Source organism: Amblyraja radiata, chromosome 17 (assembly GCF_010909765.2).
Source record: "Amblyraja radiata isolate CabotCenter1 chromosome 17, sAmbRad1.1.pri, whole genome shotgun sequence".
NCBI classification, from domain to species: domain Eukaryota; kingdom Metazoa; phylum Chordata; class Chondrichthyes; order Rajiformes; family Rajidae; genus Amblyraja; species Amblyraja radiata.
Genome location: NC_045972.1, coordinates 28,940,075 through 28,950,923, shown reverse-complemented (window position 1 = coordinate 28,950,923; position 10,849 = coordinate 28,940,075). Strand labels below are relative to the sequence as shown.

Sequence of the window (10,849 nt, the reverse complement as noted above, 5' to 3'; positions counted from 1 at the left end):
TATTCATCACGGAAAATCATCACGGAGTATGGAGCACAGTGAGATCAATGTTCGGATAAGTGACATATTGGGCAGCTAAAACATCAAGACGGAAGTGGTGTTTGGGCCTTTGAAGAGCATTAAAGTGGATAAATTCCATGGCTTGGTGGAACCTATCACATGCTATTAAGAGCTGATCTTTAGATTTTCTCTAGTCACAGCCGAATCCCTGCAGGACTGGGGAGCAGCAAACTTGATTCAGCAGCGAAGCGGAGATATTCCAGGAAATACAGACCGGTGAGCAGCATGTCACTGGTTGGGAACCTATTGCAGAGGCATCGGCATATTTGCTTATTATTAATAACGATTCGGCAATAAAGCCATGACTTTTCACATGATTATGCCCATCGATCTATATTAACCCCTATCTCTATCACACCACCGTCTTTTTCGGGTGACAAAATTCTATTATTTAATCTAGATAAGTAATTAATATTCATAATTGACCAGGTACGCGGAAGGAAGAAGAAAGATCCGATGTTATTGAGCAACTGGTATGTATGAAATAAGTAAAGTTAAAATACTGCGTTTGCCTTCTATACGCCAAATTTATTAGCAGTTGTATTGCTCCCAGTGCCTCTGGGTAACAGCCGTCCAAAGGGTTTTGTCCGTTAACACGAATGCTAGATGAAAATCCATATTGCCAAGCTGATATATTGCACTCACTTCTAAAAATCGTACCTGGTGTCTACAAAATGCCCAGGGTCTATTAAATGCTCTTACATTCTGAGCAAAATCATGAGTGCCTATCACGGATGCATATCTGCCGTATTTGCCTGGCACGCACAGCATGTAACTACAGGTCACAAATAGTTTAATTTAAGTTTCACCCGAAGCGCCTTCCCAAGCCCATGCCATAGTCGCAGGACAACACACGATAGATACTAATTGCAGTTCCAGCCTGCTGTCGACATCTCAGTGATGAATTCAAAATTCAGGATCATATCAGGAGCCAAAGGTGACCATTAAGCCAATCAAGTCTATTTCCCCATTCAATAGGCTTTCGGCTGATTCAACATTCTTCGTCCATCTCCTCCGCCATTCATGCATATATTGTGATTCTCATGCTGGTGACAAATATAATCAGAGTTTCATCTTCATGTTGCTTTCTCAATTTCTGATAGGCGAATTCACTCCCCGTTTCAATGTCAATGCCCCCCTTCCCCCACCACCACCCATCCCCATTTCCGGAAGCTGCTGCGGCTCCAAAATTCATTCATGACTATCAGCATCCCCGAGTATTTACCCTGTCAATCCCATAAAACACCATGAACATTCTCTGAACAGTCTTGTGTATCAATGTCCCTTGCTTTAAGTGAGGGCATCAAAACAGTCCACATATTTTGTTGGGCTGTAAGATAGCGGAGTCAGGGGATATGGCGAGAAGGCAGGAACGGGGTCCTGATTGGGGATGATGAGCCATGATCGCATTGAATGGCGGTGCTGGCTCGAAGGGCCAAATGGCCTGCTCCTGCACCTATTGTCTATTGTCTATTGCTGTAGTTCAAACAACGCTTAGTATATTTGAGCTAAGACTTCCATACATTTTTTGCTGCATCCCCTCTGAAGTTGACAGGCAAATGCTGCTGCACAGTCTGACATTCACTTAGAAACAGAAGCTGAATTGTGATGTGAAATCAAATGGAAAAACGGGAACTATAGAAAATGTTTGCGTTCAATCAGTTGACTAATTTGCTTCTTTGCGTATATAAATGCTGAGAATAAGCAAATAAAGTCGTTTACGAAGAAAACAATTGCCGTATATGGCTTGGGAGGCCTCCTCCCACCATCCCCAAATTGCGATTTAATTAACTAATCTGATCTAACTTGCTTTTTGGGGTAATGTTAGAGCAGGAGAATGATCGACATCGTACCCATAGGTTATTGGCATTGGAACTATTCATGTAATGGGCACTCGAAACCATTTTAGAGCCTGATGGCGTCGTTCTGCGCAAGAATCAATGCACCTTTGTATAGAAGTTGTATACTTTTCTCGTTCAGTCCATGGAACGTGCGGGTGAAGCGATGGTGCCTTATGCTGCGCTAAATCTGAGCAAACCCCGGAAAGTTCCAAGGCAGGTGAATCAAGAAAGGACGCTGTATGCACAGGTACATTTTAACATACGAACTCGGACCCCCCCCCCCCCCCCCCCCCCCGCCACCCCATACTCCACAGCAAATCTGTTAACTGTTAATTATGTATCCCTCTTGGGCTCTCACCAGTCCCTAGCCGACAGTCAACCTACCAGGGAACCAGCTTACCTGTCAGCTGATGCCAGCCCCGATTTGCACTGTTTTTTCGTCGGCTCCAATAACCCACTCACCACTTCTCTCTCTCTCACTCACACACGCACTCACACACAAACACACACACACACACACACACAGATATACACACAGATATACACACACACACGCACACACACACACACACACACTCACGCGCGCGCACACACACACTCACACACACAAACACACACAGACGCACACACACACACACACACACACACACACACACACACAGATATACACACACACGCGCGCGCACACACACACACACACACACACACACACACACACAGATATACACACGCACACACACACACGCACACACACACACACACACACACAAACACACACAGACGCACAGATATACACACACACACGCGCGCACACACACACACACATACACACACACACACACACACACACACACACACACACACATACACACACACACACACACACGCACAGATATACACACACGCACACACGCACACACACACACATACACACACACACACTCACACACACGCGCACACACAGACGCGCAGATATACACACACACACGCGCACACACACACACACACACACACACACACACACACACACACACATACACACACACACACACACACACACACAAACACACACACACACACACACACACACACACACACACACACACACACACACACACACACACACACACACACACACACACACACACACACACACACACACACACAGATTAATCAGACTGAAGTAGGGTCCCTACCCGAAACGTCAGGTATCCAATTTCCCCAGAGCTGCGACCTGACCCGCTGACGTACTCCAGCATTTTGTGTCAATCTTTGATATAAACAAGCATCTGCCCGTTAATTTGATTACTTTCCTTTCTGATCCTGCAAAACGTTCGGGTCAGTGTGAGATTCAAAGCAGCTTTAAAAATGAACTAATGTTTTCTCCCTAATTTTCATCTCGCAGACCAAGCAGAAACCAATGCATGGTAAAGTGATTTCTACGACGGGAAACAAGACAGGAGAAAGCGGCACAACTGCGCCCATTGCTTTCCGTGAGCAGTTGCACTTTAGTGAACAGTTGGACTTTAGTCTGCTTTCTTTCCCACAGCCAGCCGTCAATCAATTCTGCAACCTGTCGATAATTACTATTCTCTGATCTTTTTTTTTATTTTGTCGCCAACCTCTTTGACATTATTTTGGAAATCTAGACAGATTATAATTTCTTTATTACCATAGCTGTGTCTCTCTGTAATTTTCACGAAGTTTGCTGTTGGTCCAGCATGATTCCCCTGCTGAAATCATCATGAGTACACATTGCTGTACACTTTCTTTCTATATTTCTATTTTCTGTCCGTTAATTATTGATCCTGTGAAATTTCCTGTTACCATGAAAGTTAAGGTTATTGTCCTATTGTACACTGGACTCATTCATCCCCCGTTAGCTATTCAGTCAGCTGTTTGCCATTCATGTTTATTGTAACTTGAATTAGTCAAACAACGACTATCCAGACTGAAAGAAATACACCGGTAACTGAATCCCGACAGTTTGAATATCGGGATGCCCTCACGGCCACTCAATTTCACGGGGTACTTGGTAGTTGCTCACTCCCAGGTCAAAATGTTATGAACCCCAGCAATTGGGAGAGGTTGGTAACTGGAGATTCAATTTCCTTACCAGCAAGAAGACTTCCGAAAACACGCTAGGACTAAAAGGCGAATTAATAATGATTCGGCAATAAACCCATGACTTTGCACATGATCATTCCCATCGATCTATATTACCCCCTAACTCTATGTCCACCGTCTTTTTCGGGTGACAAAATTCAATTTTTTAAAATCTAGATAAGTAATTTTGGGTGAGTGGGCAAATCAATGGCAGATGCAGTATAATGTGGATAAATGTGAGGTTATCCACTTTGGTGGCAAAAACAGGAAAGTAGACTATTATCTACATGGTGACCGATTAGGAAAAGGGAAGATGCAACGAGACCTGGGTGTCATGGCACACCAGTCATTGAAAGTAGGCATGCAGGTGCAGCAGGCCGTGAAGAAAGCGAATGGTATGTTAGCATTCATAGCAAAAGGATTTGAGTATAGGAGCAGGGAGGTTCGACTGCAGTTGTACAGGGTCTTGGTGAGACCACACCTGGAGTATTGTGTACAGTTTTGGTCTCAAAATCTGAGGAAATACATTCTTGCCATAGAAGGAGTACAGAGAAGGTTCACCAGACTGATTCCTGGGATGTCAGGACTTTCATATGAAGAAAGACTGGTTAGACTCGGCTTGTACTCGCTAGAATTTAGAAGATTGAGGGGGATCTTATAGAAACTTACAACATTCTTAAGGGGTTGGACAGGCTAGATGCAGGAAGATTGTTCCCGATGTTGGGGAAGTCCAGGACTAGGGGTCACAGTTTAAGGATAAAGGGGGAATCCTTTAGGACCGAGATGAGAAAAACATTTTCCACATAGAGAGTGGTGTATCTCTGGAACTCTCTGCCACAGAAGGTAGTTGAGGCCAGTTCATTGGTTATATTTAAGAGGGAGTTAGATGTGGCCCTTGTTGCTAAAGGGATCAGGGGGTATGGTGAGAAGGCAGGTACAGGATACTGAGTTGGATGATCAGCCATGATCATATTGAATGACGGTGCAGGCTCGAAGGGCCGAATGGCCTACTCCTGCACCTATTTTCTATGTTTCTATGTTTCTATGTAATTAATATTAATAATTGACCAGGTACGCGGAAGGAAGAAGAAAGATCCGATGTTACTGGGCAACTGGTATGTATGAAATAAGTAAAGTTAAAATACTGCGCTTGCCTTCTATACAGCTCAAATTAATTACCTGTTTTATTGCTCCCAGTACCTCTCGGTAACAACCGTCCGAAAGGTTTTGTCCGTTAACTCGAATGTTAGATGAAAATCCATATTGCCAAGCTGATATATTGCACTCACTTCTAAAAATCGTACCCGTGTCTACAAAATGACAGGGTCTATAAAAAGGTCTTACATTCTGAGCAAAATCACGAGTGCCTATTACGGATGCATATCTGCCGCATTTGCCTGGCACGCACTGCATGCAACTGCAGGCCACAAATTGTTTAATTTAAGATTCCCCTGAAGCGCTTCCCCAGGCCCATGGGCATCGTCGCAGGACAACACAAAATAGAAACTAATCGCAGTTCCAGCCTGTTGTCGACATCTCAGTGAAAAATTCAAAATTCCAGATCACATCAGGAGCAAAAGGTGACCATTAATCCAATCGAGTCTATTTCACCATACAATAGGCTTTCGGCTGATTCAACATTCTTCGTCCATCTCCTCCGCCATCCACGCATGTATTGTGATTCTCATGCTGGTGACAAATATAATCAGAGTTTCATTTTCATGTGGCTTTCTGGAGCTTGACGCTCCAAAATCTCTCAATTTCTGATTGGCAAATTCCCTCCTCCTTTCAATGTCAATGCCTCCCACCCATCCCCATTTCCCGAGGCTGCTGCGGCTCCAAAATACATTCATGACTATCAGCATCCCCGAGTGTTTACCCTGTCAATCCCATAAAACAGCAATAAGTCGATCCCCTCTCCTTCTCTGGGGATGGGGGGGGGGGGGGGCCAATCAGCACAAGATCAAGCTGTCCTGTCTTTCCTCGTAAAGGGAAATCCCAAAGCACCCGCTGGCATCTCATTGAACATTCTCTGAACTGTCTCTTGCAACAATGTCACATGCTTTCAGTAAGGGCATCCAAACAGTCCACAAAATGTGTTGTAGTTCAAATAACGCTTTGTAAATTTGAGTTAAGACTTCTACACATTTTTTATGCATCCCCTCCGAAGATGACAGGCCAATGCAGCTGCACAGTCTGCCATTCACTTGGAAACAGAAGCTGAATTTTGATGTAAAATCAAATGATAAACCGGGAACTAGAGAAAATGTTTGCGTTCAATCTATTGACTGTAATTTGCTTTTTTTACGTATATAAATGTTGAGAATAAGCAAATAAGACGTTTACGAAGAAAACAAAGGCCATTTACGGCTTGTGACGCCCCCCCCCCCCCCCCCCCCCCCCCCCCCCCCCCCGCCATCCCCAAACTGCGATTTAATTAGCTAAACTGATCTAACTTGCTTTTTGGGGTAATGTTAGAGCAGGAGAAGTGATCGACATCGTGCGCATAGGTTATTGGCATTGGAACTATTCATGTAATGGGCCCTCGAAACCGTTTTAGAGCCTGATAGTGTCCTTCTGCGCAAGTATCAATGCACCTTTGTTGAGAAGATGTATACTTTTCTCGTTCAGTCCATGCAACGTGCAGGTGAAGCGATGGTGCCTTATGCTGCGCTAAATCTGAGTAAACCCCGGAAAATTCCAAGGAAGGTGAATCAAGAAAGGACGCTGTATGCACAGGTACCTTTTAATATACGAATTCCGACCCCCCACCCCCCTTCCCGCCCCTTCCCGCCCCTTCCACTGCAAATCGGTTAATTGGCCCCACGGTCGCGATCATGTATCCCTCTTGGGCTCTCACCAGTCCCTCGCCGACAGTCAGACTGAAGAAGGGTCCCTACACGAAACGTCAATTATTCAATTTCTCCAGAGATGCGACCTGACCTGCTGACGTACTCCTGCATTTTGTGTCAATCTTTGATGTAAACAAACATCTATCTCCCCGTCCATTTTATTACTTTCATTTCTGATCCTGCAAAACGCTCGGGTATGTGTGAGGATCAAAGCGGCTAAAAACATGAACTAATTTCTTCCCTCTAATTTTCATCTCGCAGACCAAGCAGAAACCAATGCCTGGTAAAGTGATTTACGCGCCTGTCGCTACGACGGGAAACAACACAGAAGGAAACACAAATCGTTGGCATAATTACACGGACAACTCACAGCCAATGAAGCAAATGCGAGGGGCAGATGGTATCTATTCGGAATGGATTCCCAAGTAGTTTCCGTGCTCAAAGTGACGTCTTGTTATTTGTGTAGTTACTTATCAACTCGTCCATGATCTGACAACAAGAAGGCGAGATGTTCCATATTACAAGCATCAAGCACTGATTTGACGTCAAAGCTCCTAACCAACTGAGCCCTTCACCTTCAACACTGGGGGTGAAATGGGTCACAACCAGTTGCCCAAGTTATGCGCCAGTAAACATCGGTGTCCATCCGCTTGGCAACTGTGCTCTTTGAAATTGCATACGTTTTGTAAAAGGAGGCACCTCCTTATTTCAACATGAAAAACAAAAAGACACATGCAAAATGTTTGGTGTTTAGAGGGGATCCAAAAGTGAATTTACTCCTGCAAAGATGGTTTGGAAAAAGCATATAATCCTCCACCTCCAACGAGATCCCACTACTGGTCACACCTTCCCATCTCCACCACTTGCTGCTTTCCGCAGAGAACGTTCCCGCCGTAATTCCCTGGTCAACTCGTCCCTTCCCACCCAAACCATCCCCTCCCCCTTCCCAGTTCTCCTACCAGTCTTTTACTGTCTCCGGCTACATTCTATCTCTGTCCCGCCCACTCCCCTGACATTTCACCTATCCCTTCTCTCCAGAGATGCTGCCTATCCCGCGGAGTTACTCCAGTATGTGTCTACCTTCGATTTAAACCAGCATCTGCAGTTCTTTTCCACACATTGTTTGGAATCTTGCTCTTGCAACATTTATGAAGCGTCCTGACAAACACCTGAATTGCCAAGTTACAACAGGCCACGAAACGTGTTCTAGTAAACTGAATTAGTATGGACATGTTCTTGATGGTCCGCATGCCACGCTGGGACAAAACGTCTGTTTCTATGCGATTCTATGAAATTGGCCGACTAACAACATCGTCATATCCATAGGATCAATCCATGCATCGTGCAGCATGCAAGTGGTGAGACGAACTCGTCCACATAGAAATAATACACCCGTATTAGTCCCACCACCCAATATCTGTTCATTTGCCCTAACTCGAGTTAAATAAATGGAATCGGGTAATTTACTTAATTGATGTATACATTGATCTTGTGTGCAGTCAACTCGGTTTTATTCAATTGAAAAGCGGGCTTGCGCAGTTGCCAAACTGCACAGCGAAGGTAAAGGCACTGACTTGGGAAGAGCGCAACCAAATAAATCATACGTATTCATTGAACTAATCAATATTCATCCAAAATCGCTTTATTGTCTTTGAACTCATTTCCATCGTAACGACTCTTACTTTACTGGACATATTGGGCAACGGGCACTCACACAGAAAGATCCCATACAAATTCCATTCCATTCATTGTTCCTCCGAGAGGGGAGGAGAGAGGGCGTGGAGGGAGAGGGAGATTGTGGAAGGGGAGAGACAGAAGGAACTAGAAGGGGCAGACGGGTGGAGGGGGAGAAGGGAGAGAGAGGGGGGGTGAGAGAGGGGGAGAGAGATAAGGGGGAGAGAGAGGGGGTTGAGTGGGATAACTGGTGTGAGGGAGAGGGGGGAGAGGGAGGTGAGACAGAGGGAGAGAGGGAGGGGGAGAGAGGGGGAGATGGAGAGGGGGAGAGTGCGGTGCGAAAGAGGGGGAGAGAGAGGGAGGAGATAAAGTGGGGAGAGAGGGATAGAGAGAGAGAGGTGGGAGAGAGGGGGAGACAGAGAGAGACGGGATGAGAGGGGGAGAGAAAGAGGGGGCGTGAGAGGGGGTGAGAAGGAGAGGGGGAGAGGGAGGGGTGTGGGAGAGGAGCAGAGAGAGAGGGGATGAGAGAGAAGGTGAGAGAGAGAGGGGAGAGGGATAAGATGAGAGAGATAGAAGGGAGAGAGAGATAGAGAGGGGGGAGGGATGGGGGGATTAATGCTGCTGTAAATTGCAAATAGAAAAAATATTTAAATGTTAAATTAAGTTTAAACTAAAATGTTCTTTACGAAGGGATAATTGTAGCCAAGGGATTAAGCCAACCACTGTTCTTCGTATCATCTTGGAATTATTTCAGGTGATAAGGGGAAGGGAGCTTTATTTTATATATTATCCATAAATAAGCATTTCGGTGTGATCACGCCGCCAACTTGTTGATATTCTACTCAGGAACGTTGGGAGAGCGGCAAACTATTAACCATTAACTATTAACTATTAAGACTGGGCGAAATCATTTAAACCATTCATGCAAGAATGGGATTCCTGGATGACATGAGGGGCAAAAGAAATTGAAACAGTGAAATGTCACGGCCCGCACACCTTTCAATATGCTGGTTGTCATTGTGGTACAATGCCATTTTTATTTCGGGTTCCCTTGATTCGGCAGTGTCCAATTATCCTTCGATTTCACCTTTAATGGTTTTCAGGGACAGACTGTCCATTGCACTCCTGACGTTGAAATCTCCATAGACGCCGAATCATGTAATATGGTTAACAGAAATGTTCTGAACTCTGCCCTTAACAGCTATTTCTTTACCGTAAAACAATATTTCTTGCTCTTAACTAGGGGGAAAGGCATTCGTTTAGAAAAACTACATTCCAGTAAATATGAAATGCAGATTTAATATCTATCAAGTAGAAACATAGCGAAACAAATATTGTGTATGTTTTAGTGCTGACGTCGGGGTCGGATGGGTCTGCACCACTGTGCGTCCTAATGTGAATAAAATGCAAAAAGGTCAGAGATGAATCCAATTCATCATGACTGATCTATGTTCGGTTGGGGGAAAATAAACATCGATTAGTTTAGTTTAGTTCAATATTGTCACTTGTGCCGGGATACAATGAAAGGCTTTTTGTTGCGTGCTATCCAGTCAAAGAAAAGACTATACATGATTACTATCAAGTCGTCCACAGTGTATAATTAAAGGATAATAGACTTCAGATATCATGAAATGGGAAGAGCTCGAGCTTTGGGATTGTGAAATCTATAATACATTTATGGTATGTGTAAACGTTATGAATGTTCCGCAGGTAGGGCTGGGTTTGTAAAGTTAGAAATAAAGCAAGCATATCATTTTCATGGCCTTATTTCAGAACAGCAGGAGGTAGATAAGCATATGTGTTCATGCAAGTACGGAGTCAGAGAATTGGAAGTCAAGGGGTAAAGGACTAAAGCAGAGACTGGAGAAACATTTTAGGCCAATTGAAGGACAAAGCAATTGATAATAATGTGAGCAAACACGATTCAATAGACAATAGGTGCAGATGTAGGCCATTCGGCCCATCGAGGCAACACCGCCATTCACTGATCATGGCACAATCAGTACCCCGTACCTGCCTTCTCCCCACATCCCTTGACTCCCCTATCTTGAAGAGCTCTCTCTTGAAAGCATCCAGAGAATTGGCCTCCACAGCCTTCTGAGGCAGAGAATTCCACAGATTCGCTCTGTGAAAAAGATGTTTCATCATCTCCGTTACAATGGCCTACCCCATATTCTTAAACTGTGGCCCCTGGATCTGGACTCCACCAACATCAGGAACATGTTTCCTGCCTCCAGCGTGTCCAATCCCATAATAATCTTAAATGTTTCAATAAGACGTCCTCTCATCCTTCTAAATTCCAGTGTATACAAGCCC

At 44.6% G+C, this 10,849-nt stretch overlaps 2 long non-coding RNA genes across 2 annotated transcripts; both read left to right on the top strand.

Annotated features, from left to right (window-relative positions):
* Positions 1–510: 510 nt before the first annotated feature.
* On the top strand, positions 511–3,349 carry LOC116982947. Its single transcript, XR_004414570.1, has 3 exons — positions 511–533; positions 2,041–2,148; positions 3,307–3,349. It is a non-coding gene; the product is annotated as an uncharacterized LOC116982947 (long non-coding RNA).
* A 1,735-nt stretch (positions 3,350–5,084) lies between these two features.
* LOC116982946 lies at positions 5,085–7,332 on the top strand. The gene is made up of 3 exons (XR_004414569.1): positions 5,085–5,122; positions 6,639–6,746; positions 7,121–7,332. It is a non-coding gene; the product is annotated as an uncharacterized LOC116982946 (long non-coding RNA).
* Positions 7,333–10,849: the final 3,517 nt, after the last annotated feature.